The 22,625-nt window shown below is 42.3% G+C and overlaps 1 protein-coding gene across 1 annotated transcript in view; it reads left to right on the top strand.

The window, feature by feature from the left end:
• The window catches only part of macc1 (MET transcriptional regulator MACC1), a 46,393-nt gene that overhangs the window by 6,284 nt on the left and 17,484 nt on the right, over positions 1-22,625 (top strand). The gene's annotated exons all lie outside the window — the stretch shown is intronic.

Genomic DNA, 22,625 nt, shown 5'->3' with positions numbered 1-22,625 from the left:
TTTTATTTAAAGTTTAAAATGAACTGCACAGTTCAGGGCTATGGGTGACTGATGGAATATTGCTTTGCAGGGCTCTCTCTTAACTTTTTTTCCCTGTTGCCAGCCGGGCAACCTTGGCAGCTTTTTAGGTTGCCAAATGACAGTTTAGGTTGTCATTTAAGATGGCTTGCATGACGTGCGCGATAATGTGCTCGGATAAAGCGCGTAGTTACCAGTCAGAATTATACTCAATGAAGCATTCACATATTATTTCTGCTTCAAATAAAGTCACAAACTAAACATTCACCAATCAAGACATGATATATCCCACAAGGACATGCAGCAAAATTATAAGACAGTATCTCAACTCTTTTTACACATTGCAGTTAATGCAATTTCTATTAGTTCTTTCCACTTCCAAACAAAAATGTGTTTGGATTATTCAGCGTATGATCAACCTGTGTCAATAAATCCTGAACCATGGTAACATATATGCGTACGTATAGTTGTGAATGTTGCTCATTAAATAACTACAGTACCTATACTCCATAGTAAGAGCATTGATTTGCCGATAAAATAAATTCTGTAATAACGTGTCAACGGTAGCAGTGACAATCGAACACTGCGGTTTTAATGTTTCATGTGTTCACAATTTAATTAATCCATCTTTATGGATTAAAACAAATAATAACATCGGGAATTAAAACACATTTGATTGCATTCCGTTATCAAACATAGTCAATATTCGCTCTGAAGACATTTCCAGGACAATAGGGTCAGGGAAGGGGGTGTGTGTGAATCAGTGCGGGGTGGATAGATGGCCGGTGGGGGGGGGGGGGGGGGGATCATCTATGGAGCGATGGCTGGTGAGGCAGCATCTATGGAGCGAAGGAAATAGGCAACGTTTCGGGTCGAGACCCTTCTTCAGACTGTTCCCCCCCCCATTCTTCTTGAATGGGAGGATCAGTACAGGATGGATGGGAGGGGGGAGATCAGCGCAGGATGAATTGGGGGGGGGGGGGTCAGTACAGGGTGGATCGGAGGGTCTGTGCAGGATGAATGGGTGATCACTACAGGATGAATGGGGGAAGGTGCAGGGTAAATGGAGGGTGGGTCAGTATGGGATGAATGCGTGAATTAGTACAGGATGGATGGGGATCAGTGCCGGATGTAGAGGAGGGGTCCCAGGATAAAGGGGGGGGGGGGGGTGGAGGGGGCGTACGAGAGAGAGAGAGAGAGAGAGAGAGAGAGAAGGGGAGCGAGGTGGGGAGGAAGGAAGGTCAGCGCTCCTCGGACAACATCGCCCCGCTGCCTTGGCCGTTGGGAACTTCTCGCCACCGCCTCCCTCCTCCGCCAGCCAACAGCAAGGTGCAGGGCCGAGCGGTGCAGCTCAAAGATCCTATAGCTATAGGAACTATGGTGCAGCTGCTTCAGAAGTGTCGCAGCGAATGACGGGTTCCGCACAGCAGCAGCAGCGGCCGTGACAGCAATCCCGCTAACGGCGAAAACCGCTTTCAAAACAAACCCTCCCGCATGCCGAGGCCTCCTCCTCCCTCCCTCCTCCCGGCCTCGGCGTGCGGGAGGGTTTGTTTTTTAAAGTGCCGTTAGCGGCAAAGATCCTATAGCGGAGCCCTGCTATAAGATCTTTGGTTAGCGGGTTTGAAAGCAGCGGCCCTTATCAGGGCGGGCGGGAGGAGGAGGAGATGGAGTCGCTGTTCGGGGCCGTCATTCGCTGCGACCCTTCGTCACCACGCACCTAGTATCTTGCCCACGCAATACAGCCGTCACAGCCGACACAAAACATCGCGTTCCTTTTCTCCAGAGATGCTGCCTGACCCACGGAGTTACTCCAGTTTTTTGCGTCTATCTTCGGTACAAACCAGTATCTGGTTGCCAAGCCGGGCAAAATGACTCGGTGTTTAGGTTGCCCGGCGGCGCTTTGAGTGGTCAATGGCACCCGGGCAACCGTTAATTTCGAGCCCTGCTTTGGGGGAACGGGTTTCATTGGGGGAACGGGTGTGTGGTGGAATCTTATGTTGGGAAATGGGTTGCATATGGGACCAGGTATCCCATGTGACAAGGACCCAATGGGTGAGTGATGGAATCTTACATGGTGCGTTGGGGGATCAGGCCTCCTGTGGGTGAGCGGTGGATTATTGCGTTGGGGGAACGGGTGAGTTGTGGAAATGGGTTTGATTGGGGGAACGTGTGAATGGTGGATTATTGTGTTGGGGATGGGGCCCAACGGGTCCCACTTGGTTTAATATATATATAAATACTTTATATATTATATATTAAAAGATATTATATATATAAATACTTTTCCGATAGTGATGAGGCATTAAAGATACTTTACAAAATGCTATTTTTAAGAAATAAAAGCTTTATTGCCTTGTTTTTGAATTTCTTTGGGAACTTTTTAATAATTAAAGTTGCTGCATAAAGGGTTGTCTGAATATGCTTGTGGTAATAACTTTTCTATTGGGAGATATTTTCCATCAGGAGTAGTTTGAGACGTTGAACTGCATCTTGCTTCCCAATGTCGATGGTTTCAAACTGAACTGCTGGCAGTTAGCAGGAGTGACAGAAACCACAAATCCTAAATTTAACGAATGTCGAATGCCACTGATTCTGTCAACTTCTTCTATCGCTACAAAGATCAACAACAGAGCTCTCTTTAGCAAAGAAAAAGGAAGGGTGTCTTGTTGTCATGTATTTATTTATTCATTTAACTAACTGTGAATCTTAAAAATTGAGTAATTATTTTAATTTCCCCAAATGTCAAAGGATAGATTTTGAACCCAAAACCTTTAGAAGTGATTTGGAATTGCAGCTTCAGTGTACAGATGGGGCAGCAGGTCTGGGTCAGTAATATTTGACCCACTGTCACCATGATCACATTGACATCACATCCTGAAATCCACAACAAAATATTACGTCCTCCTCATCAATTAAGTTAGATTGATCAGAATATGACCACAATTCTAGCACAATCAACAAGGACAAGGAAGCACAATAACAACCTTTCCGTTAATAAGATTGGACCTGTGACAAATGATCAATGTGTTCGGGGCATTTGAGTATTCTTCCACTGAATTTGATCTCCCAGCAAGGATTGGTTGTCACAATAACCAGTTTAACTACATTGAAAATATGGTTGCAGTGAAATAATTTGGAGCATAGTGTAGGTGTTTGCATTCATTACTTGCATTAAATTTATAAATGAATTGTATATTTCAACAAATAGTGCAAGCAAAAAAATGAAATCTGAAATATGAAGAATTGGCATGTTGGTCAATGTTAGTAATGGGAGAAACATATATTGCCACAAATGCTGCATGACTAGCTCCAGCACATTCAGTTTATATCCATTACACAACTGCATTCTTGTCAATCCAGAGTATAGGAGGAATAGTTAAATATATCTTTGCTGTGAGATAGATGTTCTGCCACTTGCTGTGTGTAGGGGGTGACCAAAAATATCAGTGTTAGCATGAAAAGGTAATCCCTGTTTGTGATTTGATTGTGGCAAAAATATAGATTATGTACTGTGGATAACTTCAGTTCTTTAAAATAGTGACCAAAGAAATATTATGTCAAAAGTTGAATTTCTCATCAAAATGGTGGTGCTTCTGCAGTGTATCAATTCATCGATACAAAGAAGCAATGTTCAAGCTCAAGTTCAAGTGAGTTTATTGTCATGTGTCCCTGTATAGGACAATGAAATTCTTGCTTTGCAATGTAATTTAAGAGTTTGATCTTCATGTCAGTAATAGGGGGATTTTAGTTGGATACTAGAACGTGGGATCCAGTCCCCTTGTGGGTGGTGACACACACACACACACACACACACACACACACACACACACACACACACACACACACACACACACACGAGGGGGAGAGACGGAGAGCGAAATGCAACTGTGCATCACGCGTTCAGAATGTTCTGGAAATGAAGCGTCCGCGTCTCATGCACGAAAGCTGTCGGCAGCTCTATGGAATTCAGGGGATAACCCCCCGCCTCCACACACACACAAACAGTGGGTCCGATCTAAACTGTCAATGAAGACAGCAAATTTTTTTTTTTTAAACTGTCTTTGGAATTCAAAGTTAATGTTAAGAATTAGTGATGTTAAGTGAGAAATAATTCAATTCAAATCAAATGAAAAAAAAAGGAATTAACAACCTGGCAGGCCAGGCGCGGCCTGCAGACAGGTTGGGGGGTTGGGGCCGGGCGGGGCCAAGAGACAGTTAGGCCAGGTGCAAAGGCATTGTGAGGTCAGCAGCTGGGCAACCTTATGATTTTTGAAATCATAAGGAATTTTTCTACCAGAAGTTGTAAAAATGTAACTGTTATTGTAATGTCAGCAGCTGGGCAGCGGTGGCATGAGATGGCACTGTGACTCGTGCAGCAGTTTGATTTTAGTGGGACCATGTGAAGGTTCGAATTTCCCACCCCTGTCCCATTGTGATGTCATATATGTAAATGAGATCCATTGTGATTGGACATCTGTGAGGTGGCTCATGCAGCAGTTTGATTTTAAATTTTTTTGATGTTTTGCGAACAATGTTATTCAAAATCTGGTGAAATAATCGACTGAATTTAGAGAAGAGTCGATTTATGAGATCATACGTTAAATCCCTACTGAAATTGTAAAATTCTACACGTTTTGCGTCTGGTTTTCGAGGAGATATGTTTCAAAGGTAAAATCACACACACACACTTTTAATAGATAAAAATATGACCATATTGCAAGGAGTAGAGATAGTCTGGGAAAACTGATGTAAATGAGGAACATTACCAATCTTTGAAAGCATTAAGATCATGGGGTGGTAATCATTGAGACAGGACACTTTACTTGGGGGCTGGAATAATGGAGGTTTCCTTGAAGTAGATGGGAACAGTAGACAGCTGAAGTGAAAGTTGCAGAAATCAGTGGAGACTGTGGCTGGTTGATTAATACAAGATTTCATATCCAGTAAAGTGATTCCATCTACATCGGCTGCTTCCTGAGAGTTTACCCTCATGAAAGTAGATTTGACTTCTGCCACCGAGATGTATGGGTCAGAGTTAGTGGGAGGTGGGAGGATGTGGCTAGGTGGTACTTTGTTTGTCATTTGTAAATGAACGTAAAAGATTAAAGAGTTTATTGTTATGTGTCCCAGATAAGACAATGAAATTCTTGCTTTGCTTCAGCACAACAGAATATAGTAGGCATAACTAATATATATATTAGTCATACTGATCTGCTCTATTTATTTATGCCTACTATATTCTGTTGTGCTGAAGCAAAGCAAGAATTTCATTGTGTTATCTGGGACACATATATATATATATCCCCTCCAAGCTCGTTACCAAACTCTCAGAACTGGGTCTCTACACATAAATAGTCAGATAAAGTGCAATGGGCTATTAATGTTCAGAGTTTTGTTTGAGTTGAGTTTAATAGCCTGATGGCTGTGGGGAAGGTGCTATTCCTGAACCTGAATGTTGCAGATTTCAGGCTCCTGTACCTTCTACCTGAAGGCAGCGGGGAGATGAGTGAGTGGCCAGGATGGTGTGGTTACTTGATGATGGCAGCCATTTTGCTGGCAGTGACTGCGATAGATTCCCTCGATGGTAGGGAGGACAGAGCTGATGATGGACTGGGCAGTGTTTACAACTTTTTGCAGCCTTTTCTACTCCTGGGCGCTCAAGTTGCCGAACCAAGCCACGATGCAACCGGTCAGCATGCTCTCTACTGTGCACCTGTAGAAGTTCAAGAGAGTCCTCCTTGTCATACCGACTCTCCGTAATCTTCTCAGGAAGTACAGGCACTGATGTGCTTTCTTTATCATTGCATCAGTGTTCTCGGACCAGGAGAGATCTTCGGAGATATGCACGCCCAGGAATTTGAAGCTCTTGACCCTCTCCACCATCGACCTGTTGATATAAGCGGGACTATGGGTCCCCATCCTACCCCTTCCAAAGTCCACAATTAGTTCTTTGGTTTTGCTGGTGTTGAGAGCCAGGTTACTATGCTGGCACCATTTGGTCAAACGGTCGATCCCATTTCTATACTCTGACTCTTCTCCGTCGGTGATACGTTCCACAACAGTGGTGTCGTTAGCGAACTTGAGGATGGATGAAGTTCACACTATGACCGGCTACGCAGTCATGAGTAAAGATTGAGTACAGCAGTGGCTGAGCACGCAGCCTTGAGGTGCTCCCATGCTGATTGTTATCGAGGCTGACACATTTCCACCAATATGAACAGACTGTGGTCTGTGAATGAGGAAGTCGAGGATCCAATTGCAGAGGGATGCGCAGAGACCCAGTTCTGAGAGTTTGGTAACCAGCTTGGAGGCAATTATTGTATTAAATGCCGAGCTGTAGTCAATGAATAACAGCCTGATATGAGTTTTTGTTGGCCAAGTGGTCCAGAGCGGAGTGGAGAGCCAGCGAGATCGCATCCACCGTAGATCTGTTGTGGCGGTAAGAGAACTGTAGTGGGTCCAGGTTTTTGTCGAGGTAGGAGCTGATTTGCGCCATGATCAACCTCTCAAAGCATTTAATCACCACCAACGTTAGTGCCACTGGTCGGTAGTCAGTGAGGCACGTCACCTTGCTCTTCTTTGGCAATAATTGATGCCCTTTTGAAGCAGGTGGGAACCTCAGACCTCAGAAGTGAGAGGTTGAAAATGTCCGTAAAAACTCCAGCCAGGTGGTCCGCACTGGTTTTTAGAACACGACCGGGTATACCATCAGGTCCAGGCGCTTTCCGAGGGTTCACCCCTCTGAAGGATTTTTTTACGTCGACCTCTGTGACCGTGACCATGACCGAAACACCATCACAGCGAATGGGGGCTCGAGAAGGCACATCAGTGTTCTCCCTATCAAAGCGTGCGTAAAATGCATTGAGCTCGTCAGGGAGTGATGTTTCACCGACATGTGTGCTGCCACCTGATTTCGCCTTGTAGGAGGTGATTGCATTTAGGTCCCGCCACAGCTGCCGAACATCTGTCTCATCCTCCAGCTTGGAACAGAAGTCCCTTTTGGCCTTTTTGATGGCCTTACTAAGGTCGTATCTGAACTTCTTGTTGTCCTCGGTATCTTCAGACATAAATGCCCGGTGTCTGGTTTTCAGAAGAGTGCGGATCTCATAGTTCATCCAAGGCTTCTGATGGGGAAACACTTGGAAGGTGTTTGTGGGATGCAGTCCTCTACACATTTCTTTATGAAGTCTGTAACTACTGTGGCGTTTTCATTCAGGTCCGTTGCCGAGTCCCTGAACATTGCACATTCTACAGACTCCAAACAGTCCTGGAGTTGTTTGACCCCCCCCCCCCCCCCCCCCCGACCAGCTCTGTACAGTCCTCACCTCTGGGGGGGTGCACTTTACTTGCTGCCTGTAGGCAGGAAGAAGCAGCACCACGGTATGGTCGGATTTACCGAAGTAAGGGCGAGAGATAGAGCGATAGACATCCTTGATCGTGGTGTAGCAGTGGTCGAGGGTGTTAGGTCTTCTTGATGCAGCACGTGACATGTTGGTGGAAGTTAGGGAGCGATTTCTTGAGGTTTGCTTTGTTGAAGTCTCCAGCTATGGTGGTAAACGCCTTGCGGTAAGACGTCTGGTGTTTGTTGACCACGGCATGCAGCTCCAGTGCCAGACGGACGTCTGCTTGGGGAGGGATGTGGACCGCGGTCAGGATGATGGAGGTGAATTCTCTCGGAAGGTAGAAGGGGCGACACTTCACCGCCAGATGTTCGAGGTGTGGAGAGCTTGAGTTGGATAGGACTGTTACGTCTGAGCACCATGCAGAGTTGACCATGAGGCAGACGCCCCCTCCTCTCCCTTTCCCAGATGCCTGTGAAAGGTCCATACGGTAGATGGAGAACCCTTCAGGCTGGACCGCTGCCTCATTTCCAGTGATTACCCCTGATTTGTAGCCCATGAAGTTGTTAGTATTTAGGTCATGCCACAGTCACCAGGCATCCGCTTTATTGAACTGAACCTATAGCTTGCTTTTGAACTCTCTTGGCATTCTTGATATCCTATCCTTGATAGTTCATGCTTGGCCTTCTTCTACATTATGGGTCATTCTTCTTGAAAGCCTCAGGTCTAGACTTTAGCAGAGAGTAAATCATTCTCTTCATCCAAGATTTCCAAGAAATGCCGCAAAAACAATAGACAATAGGTGCAGGATTAGGCCATCCGGCCCTTTGAGCCAGCACCGCCATTCAATCTGATCATGGCTGATCATCCCCAATCAGTACCCCGTTCCTGCCTTCTCCCCATATCCCCTGACTCCACTATTTTAAGAGCCCTATCTAGCTCTCTCTTTAAAGCATCCAGAGAACCTGCCTCCACCACCCTCTGAGGCAGAGAATTCCACAGACTCACCACTGCCTGTGAGAAAAAGTGTTTCCTTGTCTCCGTTCTAAATGGCTTACTCCTTATTCTTAAACTGTGGCCCTGGTTCTGGACTCCCCCAACATTGGGAACATGTTTCTTTCCTCTAGCGTGTCCAAACCCTTAACAATCATATGTTTCAATGAAATGCCCTCTCATCCTTCTAAACTCCAGAATGTACAAGCCCAGCTGCTCCATTCTCTCAGCATATGGCAGTCCCGCCATTCTGGGAATTAACCTTGTAAACCTACGCTGCACTCCCTCAGTAGCAAGAATGTCCTTCCTCAAATTAGGGGACCAAAACTGCACACAATACTCCAGGTGTGGTCTCACTAGGGCTCTGTACAACTGCAGAAGGACCTCTTTGCTCCTATATTCAATTCCTCTTGTTATAAAGGCCACATGCCATTCACTTTCTTCACTGCCTGCTGCACCTGTATGCTTACTTTCATAGACTGATGTACAAGGACCCCCAGATCCTGTTGTACTTCCCCTTTTCCCAACTTGACGCCATTTAGATAGTAATCTGCCTTCCTGTTTTTGCTACCAAAGTGGATAACCTCACATTTATCCGCATTAAACTTCATCTGCCATGCATCTGCCCACTCCCCCAACCTGTCCAGTTCACACTTGCACCCAGCTTTGTGTCATCTGCAAATTAGCTAATGTTACTTTGAATTCCTTCATCCAAATCATTGATGTAGTTGAAAGAAAATGATAGTAGCTAGCAAACTACTTGCATTAAAACTTAGTTCAAAGTCATCAGTTTTTTTGATTGTAAGGTCCAGCTGTGTAAACAAGGGCCCCACTTTCGATCAGAACTGGGAACAACAGGGAACAGCACTTGACACAAATGGTCTGGTTACTGTATTTATGCAGAGAATGACCGGTTCTTCAAAAGGTGTATGATAGCAGATATAGCTGTTCAAAGATGTTTTGGATGGGGTCTGGGGCAAGCTTCACAAGTACACAGCTGCCGAATGCAAATTGGGATCATTAGTTCATTTTATATTGCTTTCTGTCAAATCCATGGCTGCTCCCCCTCTGTGATTCCTCTCGCACTCCAACTCTACGACCACGTTAACCCTGACTCGATACCACAGCCACCTGCGTTTCCAGCCAACAATGAACCATTATACACTTCCTTGCTCATTCTCTGATTTAATCTGTCCTTTTCACACTTCCACTGATCTGCAGATGTTGGTTCACAAAACAACACACACAATGCTGGAGAAAGTCAGTGGGCCAGGCAACATCTCTGGAGAACATGATCAGAAGACATTTCAGTCAATACACTTCCTCAGACTGAAGCAAATAATTAAAAAATAAATATCACAGAATCCTTTGTTAAAACATGACAGGAGGCTATTTAACACATAGAGGCCCTGCTGGTTCTGGAGAAGAACAATCAACAGTCTGATGAAGGGGTTCGGCCCGAAACGTTGCCTATTTCCTTTGCTCCATAGATGCTGCTGCACCCGCTGAGTTTCTCCAGCATTTTTGTGTACCTTCGATTTTCCAGCACCTGCAGTTCCTTCTTAAACAATCAAGTTCTCTCCTCCATTGTCCTAAAATATTTACCTTTCAAACATTTACCCAGTTCCCTCTAAACAACATACATGAATCTGCCAATATTACTTACCCGGATGGTGTATTTCAGATTCTAAGTACCCACTGTTGGTTTTGATTTTTTTTTTGTCTTTTGGCCGTCGTCATCGTTCTGTGTTTGCTGCTTCCTGTCCCTTCTGCCAGCAGAAACAAATGCTCATCATCTACTCTTCCTGGGTCTTTCATTGTTATAACTACACCCAGCAATTTCCGTTTTATCCTCCCTTGTTCCAAGAAAAACAATGCCTGTGTCTCTAGTCTATACATAGAAAAAGTCCATGGAATAATTTAATAGATTTAATCTGTACCTTTTCTAAGGCCTTCATTTCCTCTCAAAAGTGCGGAGGCCAGAATTGGATACACTACTTCTGTTGTGGCAGCACCAGTATTTTATAGCCATGCACACACAAATAAGTCTAATCTGATTGTAACATCATCTCAATATATCTGTTTATCCACAGTAGCCATGCTCCCCATTGCCAACAAGTAATCCATCTACGTTGGTCTTAAAAATATTCAAATACTCTGCTTCCTTCATTTAGCGTGTCATAAGTGGATGGTCCCTTGGTGGCCCCCAGTTTTAGATTCTCCCACAAGAGTAAATATCCTCCCCATGGTCAGCTTGTCTGGTTCCTTTGTAAGATTTTATATTTCAATGAAAATGTATATATTTTTTAAATTTCAAAAAATCCAACAGATTCCAAGATGCTACCTAAATTGCTGAATTTTTCTTACACTTCCCATTTTCTGTTTTGAACTCATGGTGTCTCTGTTTCTCAAACCCTGTGCGTGTGCAAACCAGGCCTGCCATGCAGGTCCCACATGCTTAGTATTAACAACTCATTATACAGACCAAGAAGCTTACTTTACTGGTAACAATTGCCATGAAGCCATTTCCACTCACTGTTTCTTCCACTCGCATTCCTTTCATTCTGCATATCCATCCTCTGCCTTCTCTCCTACTGAAAACTCACTTGCATCTCTCTCTTCCCATTCAGATGAAGGGTTGCAGACCCATATGTTGACTATTTCTCTTTCTGCAGATCGCGCCTTACTTGCTGAATTTTACAGCATCTCCTTTACTTCAGCAGGTACAAGCTCTCCTGTCCAATCTTTTCTCTTCAGAAGACTAATCAATTATTAGTGTAATAAATCTTAACTGAACTTTTTCCAATGTATTACTTTCCTTAAATAAGGAGACCATTTGGGCATAGTGCTCCAGTTGTAGAAGTTCTTGCCTTCTGTATTCAATTCCCAAAACAATAAATAATTATATTATGTTCGCTTTCCCAGTTAGGCATACACAAAATTGGGATCAATGCTTGAGCAGATTAGCCAATGATTGGCACACCTGGTGCTGATTGTGTACAAAATTCCAAGCAAACAGGAAAATATGGGCAGGTATAGATTACTTGACTGATCTAGCCCCACCATGCAATAGGATTATGACTTGATTGGAATTCCAATTCTGCCTTCTTATCTACCCATGATATCCTTTCACCCACTTGCTTATCAAGAATATCTGAACATCTGCCTTAGAAATATATAGCGATTCTACTTCCCCAGCCTTTGAAGAAGGTTCCAGGGACCCATGACTGAGAAAGAAGGCCTGTCGCAAGCATGACCCTTCTTTCTAGATTCTCCCACGAGAAATAATCCTCTCTACATCCACACTGTTTAAAAACTCCTCATGATCTTATGTTTCCATTGAGTTAATGTTTTCAATAATTGCTTCTAACATTTTCCTTATGGTATATATTAAGCTAACTGGCCTGTACCTTTCTGCTTTCTGTCTCCCTACACATTTTAGATTATTATTTGTTGTAGCTGTAACCTTATATTTTGCACTATGTTTATATTCCCTTTAACTACCTAATGTAGTAATGTGATGTGATTTGCCTGGATAGCACTCAAAACAAAGTGTTTTCACTGTATCTTGGTACATGTGACAATAACAACCTATACCAAAGATAATTTCTCCAAATGTAGGGATTTATTGAATATTGAACCCAATACATTAACTATCTTACTAGCAATTTATTTCCAGATGCCTTTTAAATACCTATTTATTTATTGAGCTCTTAATCCGCTATATCCATCTTTTCCATTATTAATCCCCTGGATTCACTTTTTATACGATGAACACATTAAAAAAAAAAAGATCAATGATCTCCCATTTTTTTTTGTGCTGAGTTTCATCACATTTTATCTTTTTCTTCCTTATTAATATTTCAATTATTGGTGCTGTGTTTTTTAATATTCTGACTTGCCACTTATCTTGTTGCAGTTATGAATTGTACTGCACATCGTGTTGTGTGTGATCTGCAGTTCTTCAGAATGTTCAGAAAATATTTATCAATGACTTGGAGTCAACTCCAATTCATTGATTGGAATATTCTTTCTTGTTGGAATTTATCTTTTTTGTGTATTCTGAAGATCTCATTTAATTTTTTTCCCTCCATGTTTCGATTAACCTAATCTGATAGATCACGTTAGCAATCTCTGCTTCTATGTCATCATAGCTGCCTTTTTTTTAAAATAGTAGTCTTAGACTCATTCCTTTCATTAATGTAAAATTCAGTCAGATCATTATATAACCATATAACCATATAACAATTACAGCACGGAAAACAGGCCATCTTGGCCCTTCAAGTCAGTGCCGAACACTTACTTTCCCCTAGTCCCATCTACCTGCACTCAGACCATAACCCTCCATTCCTTTCCCGTCCATATACCTATCCAATTTATTTTTAAATGATAAAATCGAACCTGCCTCCACCACATCCACTGGAAGCTCATTCCACACAGCTACCACTCTCTGAGTAAAGAAGTTCCCCCTCATGTTACCCCTAAACTTCTGTCCCTTAATTCTCAAGTCATGTCCTCTTGTTTGAATCTTCCCTATTCTCAATGGGAAAAGCTTATCCACGTCAACTCTGTCTTTCCCTCTCATCATTTTAAAAACCTCAATCAAGTCCCCCTTAACCTTCCGCGCTCCAAAGAATAAAGACCTAACTTGTTCAACCTTTCTCAGTAACTTAGTTGCTGAAACCCAGGCACCATTCTAGTAAATCTCCTCTGAACTCTCTCTATTTTGTGGATATCCTTCCTATAATTAGGCGACCAAAATTGTACCTAGGGTAGAATTCACAATGAGGTCATTCATCAATCCTATCTCATTGCACAACACCAGATGTGGGAAAGTCTGCTCTGGTTGTCTCTAGAATTTGTTCTTCAGAATTTCCCCAAAACGTATTATGAGCTCCCGATCTAATTTACCCTGTTCCTTTTTTAAATATACCTGTTCTCTGTACATTTGAATGAAGAGTGGGGAGGTGGCATAACAAAAGGGCCCTGCCTCAGAACAGTTTGTCAACAGCATGAGGCAGTTCTCCTCCCAGGCAAGTTGGTGAAAAAGCCAGCACATTGTGCTACATAAGAAGAAGTAAAAGTCACAAGGTTAAATCTTGAATGGATGGTGCAAAGTCACATGAGTCTCAGAGCAGTGAAAACATGCTAGAATCTGCCATGAAGGATGAGCCACAGAACATCGTTCAAGATGGTGGTGGTGGTGGAAGATGAACGGTAAAGTTGATGTATGTGAATAGCTTATGAACTCTCTACTCACTCGGAAGCATCCCAACATTCCATAATTGGCTTGAGAAGTGGGACATGGTGACCCTGGTACCCATAGTGAAGTTCCAACAGCAGTTCCAACAGCAGAATAAGGCCATTCGGTCCATCAAGTCTACTCCCTCATTCAATCACGGTTGATCTATCTTTCCCTCACAACCCCATTCTCGTGCTTTCACCCCATAACCACTGACACCCTTACTAATCAAGAATCTGTCAATGTCCGCCATAAAAATATCCATTGACTTGGCCTCCACAGCCGTCTGTGGCAATTAATTCCAAAGAAATCTGACCAAAGAAATTCCTTCTTGTATCTTTTCTAAAGGTGCATCCTTTTATTCTGAGGCTCTGGTCTGACATATGTGGCGTTATAAAGCCTCAGCATTACATCCCTGCTTTTGTATTGTAGCCTTCTTGAAATAAATGCAACCCTTACTACTGAATTAACTTTTTGGGAATCCTGCATCAGCAATCCCAAGTCCCTTTGTACCTCCGGTTTCTGAATTCTCTCCCCCTTTAGAAAATAGTCTACTCCTTTAATTCAACTAACAAAATGCATGACTCCACACTTTGCGGCCCTGTATTCCACCTCCCACTTTTCAGCCCACTCTCCAACCTATCCATCTTTTTTCAGAGTCCATGCTTTCTCTACACTACCTACTCTTCCACCTATGCTCGTTTCATCTGCAAACTTGGCCATAGAGCCTTCAATTCCCTCGTCCAGATTATTTATATATACAGTGAAGAATAGCGGCCCCCGCACTGATCTCTGCGGAACACCGCTAGTCACTGATAGCCTACCAGAAATAGACCCTTTATTGCCACTCTCTGCCTTCTCCTATCCAACCAACCTGTTATCCATGTTAGTATTCTCCCTCTGATATCATGGGCTCTTCTTCAACAGCCTCACGTGTGGTACCTTATCAGTGGCCTTCTGAAAATCCAGGTTAACCACTTTGTCTATGCTGCTATTTACTTCCTCAAAGAATTCCAACAAGTCAGGCAAGATCTCCCTTTCACAAAACCATGTTGACTTCGCCATATTTTATCGTGTCCTTCTAAGTACTCAAACTTTGTCTTTTATAATTAAAACTTCCCAACCACTGAAGTCTGGCTAACCGGCCTATAGTTTCCACTCCTGTGCCTTGCTCCTTTCTTCAACGGCAGAGTAATATTTGCAGTTTTCCATTCATCTGGAACCACCCCTGACTCCAGTGATTCTTGAAAGATCACAACTAATGCCTCCACAATCTCTAAAGCCACCTCTTTCAGAACCCTGGGGGCAGTCCATCTGGTCCAGGTGACTTATCCAACTTCAGACCTTTAAGTTTCCCAAGCACCTTCTGTTGAGTGGTAGCCACTCCACTAACTTCCACCCCTTGACTCTTGATTTTCCGGCATGTTGCTGGTGTTTTCCACTGTGAAGATTGATGCAAAAAAAAAAAAAAAACGTGGATTCAATTCCACAGCCATTTCTTTACTCCCCTTTATCACTTCTCCAGTATCATTTTTCAGCGGTCCAACATCCACTCTTGCTAGCTCTTGTCCACTCTCAGCTGGAGGTGATGGGCAGCACACAGCCTGGAGTCCCTATGGCAGTTGGGTGAGCGAGTAGGAGCAGTCGGTGGAAGGACCATCGAGATGGGCCATGCCGATCTCTTCATTGATTCAGTGCCACCAGGACATTGGCCTTTAATGTGAGATAATAAGAGATTGCATATCTTGGACTAAGATCTGACTTTTCACGTGGCTCAAAGTGGTGACTCTGCTTGCTTTTTCAGAAGAGGATCTATTGTACTTTTGCATAATATGATTTGACAAGAGAGCATGCACTGTATTATTTCACTATCTCTTTACACGTGATAATAAATAAACAAAATTAAACTACCATGATTACTAGACAGCCAGTCCACAAATCTCATAAGTGAGTTACTTCATCTCCTCTATTGTGGTTCTCTTATTTAAAAAAAACAAAACAGGATCCGAGATACTTTCTCAATTTCCCCTGCCACTTTGAATTATATAGTATAATTAAATTATAATAAATTATCTATTGGTCCAAAACAATATTCTTACACTCTTATAAAGCTCTGCCCACTATTGTTTCTCCTCATGTCCTGGGTGTCGAGACAACAACCTTTCTCTCGATGTCAGCAAATCAAAGGAGATAGTGATCGACTTCAGGATGTGAAGTGGTACACATACCCCTGTATGCATTGACAGTATTGAAGTTGAGATGGTTGAAAACTTCAAATTCCTAGGAATCAATGTCCCCAACAACTGAAAGAGCAACAAAAAGTCTGAAGAAGGGTCTCTACCGGAAATGTCACTCATTCCTTCTCTCCGGAGATGCTGCCTGTCCCGCTGAGTTACTCCAGCTTTTTGTGTCTAACTTCACCAACAACCTTTCCCAGACTACCCATATAGAAGCAATGACCAAGAAAGCACAGCAACACCTCTACTACCTTAGAAGGCTTAGGAAGTTTGGCATGTCCCAAACAACTCTCACCAACTTCTACAGATGCACCATAGAAAACATTTTATCAGGATGCATCACAGCTTGATTTGGGAACAGATCCATCAATGACCACAAGAATTGGACGCAGCTCAGACCATAACACAAACCAACCTCCCTTCTGTTGACTCCATTTATACCTCGTGCTGCCTCGACAAAGCCAGCAGCATAATCAAGGACGAGTTGCACCCTAGCCACTCCCTCTTCTCCCCTCTCCCATCAAGCAAAAGGTATAGAAGTGTGAAAAGTGACACCACCAGATTCAAGGACAGTTTCTTCCCAGCTGTCATCAGGCAACTGAATCATCCTACCACTTGCAGTGCTGAACAACTATCTACCTCTTAGGTGACCCTCAGACTATTCTTGATTGGACGTTGCAGGTTTTACCTTGCACTATACATTCCCTTATCATGCATCTATACACTGTAAATTGATTGATTGTAATCACGTATTGTCTTTTTGCTGACTGGTTAACCGCAACAAAAGCTTTTCACTGTACCTCGGTACACATGACAATAAACTAAACTAAAATTCATTCTTGCTAACCTGTAATGTAGCATTGCCCTATATTAAACATCATATGTCATGTGCCTGCCACTTCACCTATAGCCCCTTAATGGTAATTACTATACTTCTCACCATGATTCCATGTTTTGTGTGATCTGCAAATTGTTGAGATTCTCAGTAGATATGTTACTTCAAACATTGGAAAACAATATATTAATCTTTTCGGGTGCCTACTACATTTTATTGAAATTGGCCTCTGTTGACTCCTTTAAGTTAAGTGGTTTAAATAATATAGAATATTTTGCATTCTTCACATTGTCCAGTCTGGGAAATAAAGGAGAAAGCTAAGCAACCAGCTTAAAACATGTCTTTATTGATTTAGCTGTCGTTTATTCAGAAAGCAACATTTTTCAAATTCCTGTAATTGTGTGCAGCAGACGTAGTTAATGTGTCATTGTGATAAATTCCATCAGAACAAAGGAACTGAGAACGACATTACTCATGGCACATCTATTCCTGTAACAAGACACAGTATACTTCATGCAGAATATACTTTACATGTAATCCAGTCGACCATTTGATTTGTCCTTGCTAACAAGCTATTAACCTTTCATTATGTCCTGCAAATTCACATTTGTACATCCATATATTGAATGGTGCTATCTTATATTTGCAAAAGACAGCCACTAATTTCAATCCTGAGTTGTTGTGTTATGTGAATGGAATGCATAGGATCAACCAAATATGTATTCAGAAATACTTCTCTGCCAAAGAGGAGACCAATTTGCTTACACAAACAATGGCGAAGATGTAAAACTATGCCGGAAACTGAAAGTCGTTCCATGTGTTAACCATCAAAGGTAGGCATGGCAAATAACGGATACTGATGGGACCATTGTGCCCAAGGCCATCATGGTGCACAAGTTAGGTTGCACACTCAAAAAATAGAATAAGCTATAATTTTAAGCTGAATTGCGGTGTCATTCGTTCCTTGGTAGAATTTATATTTCAATTAAATGTTGGTGTGGAGAGCAACAACTTAACACAAACAAGCTCTTGTTGTATTGGAAACAAATATTGTTAAAACATTGAACATTATAACAGATCCACTGTTTGAACAAAGGCATCTATCAGCCATCTCCATATTCATTGCAAGACTTTAGAACCAGGTTACGGTTTTTCTTGAGAATAAGTGCCAAATAACATCAGCATAGTGCAGTTATCTCTATGCTTGGCCAGTATAATATTAATAAACTAGACTAAGTGGGACCTGTTGGTTCCCAGCATCACACGGGAGGGCTGGTCCCCCAACACAATATTCCACCTCTCCACCAATTCCAATATTGGTAGACAGTGGGGGGGCTTTCTGGAGCGCTAGTATGGGTGTTCTGCGCTGAAGGGACTGGTTTCAAGAGGGCTAGTATGGAGATTGTGGGCCAAATGGATTCTTGGGCTGGTGGCTCAGTCACTCAAGCCTGTTGTGCTGGCAGCTCACTCACTCACTCACGGCTGGTGGGCTGGCAGTTGACTCACGGCTATTCCTTGAAATTCCATTTCAAGCAGGGTGCAAGGCCACCAAATTCACGTGCAGTTTCATACCACTTCAAGCAGGATGCAAGGCCACCAAATTCAAGTGCAGTTTCATACCACTTCAAGCAGGATGCAAGGCCAATAAAGGCAGCGAGTTGTTATCTCTCCTTCCCCCATCTTGCAGAGACTGAGCCACGCTGACACTTCCGGGTTTTATAGTCCCTCCCCCCAGAAGGGGCGTAGTCTTCATGGCATGATTGACAGGAGAGAGAATCTCAATATTATTTAAACACTAATAACTATTTTAATTTTCATCGATGGGAAAAATCGTTGTGTCCTGATGAGCGGAGGGGGACTCTGAGTGAGATGGCCAAAACTCACAACTGTACGTGGTAGCGTTTATCTAAAATCAATATAAAGCGCAAACAGGAAGTGATCAAGGTTTAAATTTTTAATCTTATATAGAAGGCAATGCAGCGTTAATTAGGCAAGGCAGTGTTAATTAGGCAAGGCAGCGTTAATTAGGCAGGGCAGCGTTAATTAGGCAGGGCAGCGTTAATTAGGCAGGGCAGCGTTAATTAGGCAGGGCAGCGTTAATTAGGCAGGGCAGCGTTAATTAGGCAGGGCAGCGTTAATTAGGCAGGGCAGCGTTAATTAGGCAGGGCAGCGTTAATTAGGCAGGGCAGCGTTAATTAGGCAGGGCAGCGTTAATTAGGCAGGGCAGCGTTAATTAGGCAGGGCAGCGTTAATTAGGCAGGGCAGCGTTAATTAGGCAGGGCAGCGTTAATTAGGCAGGGCAGCGTTAATTAGGCAGGGCAGCGTTAATTAGGCAGGGCAGCGTTAATTAGGCAGGGCAGTTTTAATTAGGCAAGGCAGCTTTAATTAGGCAACGCAGCTTTAGTACTTTCAAACCAAAGGCAACACAGCTTTAGCACTTTCAAACCAAAGGCAACACAGCTTTAGCACTTTCAAACCAAAGGCAACAAGGCAACACAGCTTTAGCACTTTCAAACCAAGGGCAACACAGCTTTAGCACTCTCAAACTACATTTTCAAACCAGATTAAGGGCACTGACAGGTCAGTAAAACCACTCACAGTTTAGTAGACGTGTTCAGTGTTATTCACAGCTCAGACTGAGAATTGCAACCTCTCACTCCCCCCATCTTGCAGAGAACTGAGGCACCTCCACACTTCTGGGTTTTATAGTCCCTCCGGAAGGGGCGTGGCCTTCAGGAGAGAGAATCTCAACAATTTTTAAACACTAATAACTCTTATTTTTCATCGAGGGGAAAAATCCTCTTGTCCTGCGCAGCGGAGGGGACTCTGAGTAAGATGACCACTTTAGCCGTAAGTGGTACCATTTTTTGTAAAATCAATATACAGAGCAACAGGAAGTGGCCAAGATGAGAATTTTAGTAATATAGATACTGCTGTTTTGTCTCTCCTTGAATTTTAATAAGAGCAACCTCAATTCTTTAATCTTTCACCTGAATGGAAGACCCCACAAATCCAATGTAAATAGGAAATTTACCGAGACAATACTATTTCCAAGTTCACTTTCGTCTCCTTCCCAAAATGTGATGTCAGGAATGGTACTGCATGCTCCCACTGAGGGCAAAACGTTATTGATTTAAACATTTAGCAAGGCATTTAAACATTTCCCTTTATTTAATATAGTTCCTCATATCCAAGTGAAAAATACACAATTAAGTGCTTTATCATCTTGCCCCAACAACTCCAAGGATATTTGAAAATGCACTGCTGTTCTTCATCTTGCTCAAATTAGTGCCAGGAAAATTTTGAAAATTCAGGTCAGGCAGCATCTGCAGAAAGAGAAATGTTTAGCTTCAAGTTGAAAGTTCAAGTTGAAGAACCTTTGTCAGAATTACTATCTCACAAAGTGACTTCGACCAGAAAAGTTAACTCTCCACAGATATTGCCTCACCTGCTCAGTGTCTCCATATTTTGTTTATTTGTTTATTGTTTTTTGGTTTTTTAAACATGGACAGTGCATATTAATAAACATTTACATGTAAATATGCAAGATTATAGCCAGTAGCTAATTTCCATCTTTAGTCCATCTTTATTTATTGGATTTATTTAATCTTTCCAGCATTTGCAGTTAATTTAACTTTATTTCCCATGCCATATAAATTATATTTTACTTTCGATGTTATTCCTCCCAAACTGCATTTTTTGCACTTTAATCTATAGTACATTGTGTGTCCCATGTTATATTATATATCAAAAAGTGATTGGTTTAAACACTAATTTAACTCTGAAACTCTGAAATATTCAACAATTCTGCATGGTCGAAATGTACTGTGAAATACAGGCATTGTGTCAAACTCTCATTATTTCTCTGCACGGCTGCACCCAAAGAAATTATTTTCACGCAAATGTGCAAATCCTAAAAATGCGGTTGACTTTTTGCTGAGGTTTGCTGACTTCCATTGGATTCATTATGAAGTGTAATCACAGCATACACACTTGTTGCAAGAGCTTGATATTTATGGCTGCTGAACATGTGCTGATTTGTATCTGGCAGTAGCAGTATTGGAAATGTATATAATCTTAATATTCAAATTTATGGTTTCATATTTTTGAATGTCAGGGAATGGGGATATGGTTCGGATATTCTGTCGAAAACTTCAGAGATTTTGTGGGAAGACATATATGACACGAGTGTTTGATGGCAATGGAAAATTCGAGGCCCTCCCACCACTCAGGACTTTGTCACTGGGGATATGGAAGGCATCTGTCAGTAAATCAGCCATATTAGTAATTATTCTGTTATTAGATTATTATTATTATTATTATTATTATTAGTAGTAGTAATTATTAGTCTGTGGCTTGTCAATACAGAAAGCTGTGGCTTATAATGCAGCAAAATCCTGTATAGTCTGCAAACTGAATTAATTCTTATGTTCATCTCGGGTTCTCATACGTGATAATTAAGAAAGAGTTAACCATCTTCATTTAGCGGCAGTGGCAATCTTACTGCACACTTTTCCCCTGTCAAAATATAATTTGTTTACCTCGGCTCTCTATCAATTATATACCCACCTTGTACTTTAAAGTACAATTTAATATTCCATCGTGTAAGCAATCTCTCCATTGTGCAAAACCCCTGATGTCAAATAGGAGGTTATGATAATGAGAAGAGTTCATTCAAAGCCTGAAAGTGATGGGATTTGTGTATGCGAAAAATCTCCCATTTATCATCCCAAAGGATGAATTTATAAAAAATTATGATATTTTAGTAAGCGATGCGTTACACTAATTTTATTGTAGCTTTTGAAATTCATTACAAAGTGAAAATGTTAGTAATTTAGTCTCTTGAAATTATTGCAATATATGTATTTCTCGGTATATTGGCACTTATACGATACGATACAATAAAACTTTATTTATCCCAGGAGGGAAATTGTTCTCTGCCAACAGTCATAAAAACAAAAAAGCACAAAATACATGGAACATTAAAGTAACGAGTGGACAGTATTGGGAATGTGCAAAGATTGGGGTGGGGGGGAGGGGGAGAGAGTCAATCTCAGTCTATCTCAGGGCAGAAAGGGGAGGAGTTGTACAGTTTGATAGCCACAAGGAAGGATCTCTTGTGGTGTTCTGTCCTGCATCTTGGTGGAACCGGTCTGTTGCTGAACGTACTCCTCAGGTTGACCAGTGTGTCATCTAGGGAGTGAGCTGTGTTGTTCAGGATGCTCTGCAGTTTGAGGATCATCCTCTCCTGCAAGATCACCTCCCATGAATCCAACTCCGTCCCCAGGACGGAGCCAGCTTTCCTGATGAGTTTGTTAATTCTATTGGTGTCCGCGGCCTTTGACCTGCTGCCCCAGCACATGGCAACGAAGGAGATGGCACTGGCTACCCCCGATTGGTGGAACATCTGCAGCATCTTGCTGCAGGTATTAAGGGAGCAGAGCCTTTTCAAAAAGTACAAAAGGGCCTCAGTGTTCCTGGACCAGTTTACTGTCCAGGTACACTCCAAGGTATTTGGACTCCCTGGTAAATTGTACATCCACACCATTGATGTAGACAGGGGACAAGGGTGTTACTCTCCTCCTATAGTTCACCATTAACTTGGTGTTGAGCCGCAGGTGATTCAGCCCACACCACTCAACAAAGTCGTTGACTACTTCTCTGTATTCTACACTGGAGATTTAGATATTCAGTGAAAATAATCACAGATTTATATAAAATTATGGATTGCTAGAGATTGAATTTGAAATGTTGGAAATCCGAATAGGATGGTAGGAAGATACAGAGGCAGAATGGGAAATACTGAATGGAGGCTTCAGAGATGGTGAAGCAAAGGATGTTAAAAAGTCATCAGTGTAACATTTAAAAGGAAAAGGTGCTGGCACGTCTCAGTGAGAAGCACAAAGTGGGCTTTGGTGCTTAGAAATAAATCTTACTTTTCTGATCTAAAATAAGTAATC

This window comes from Amblyraja radiata, chromosome 2, assembly GCF_010909765.2.
Source record: "Amblyraja radiata isolate CabotCenter1 chromosome 2, sAmbRad1.1.pri, whole genome shotgun sequence".
Taxonomy (NCBI): Eukaryota; Metazoa; Chordata; class Chondrichthyes; order Rajiformes; family Rajidae; genus Amblyraja; species Amblyraja radiata.
This window is presented reverse-complemented; position numbering and strand designations above follow the sequence as displayed.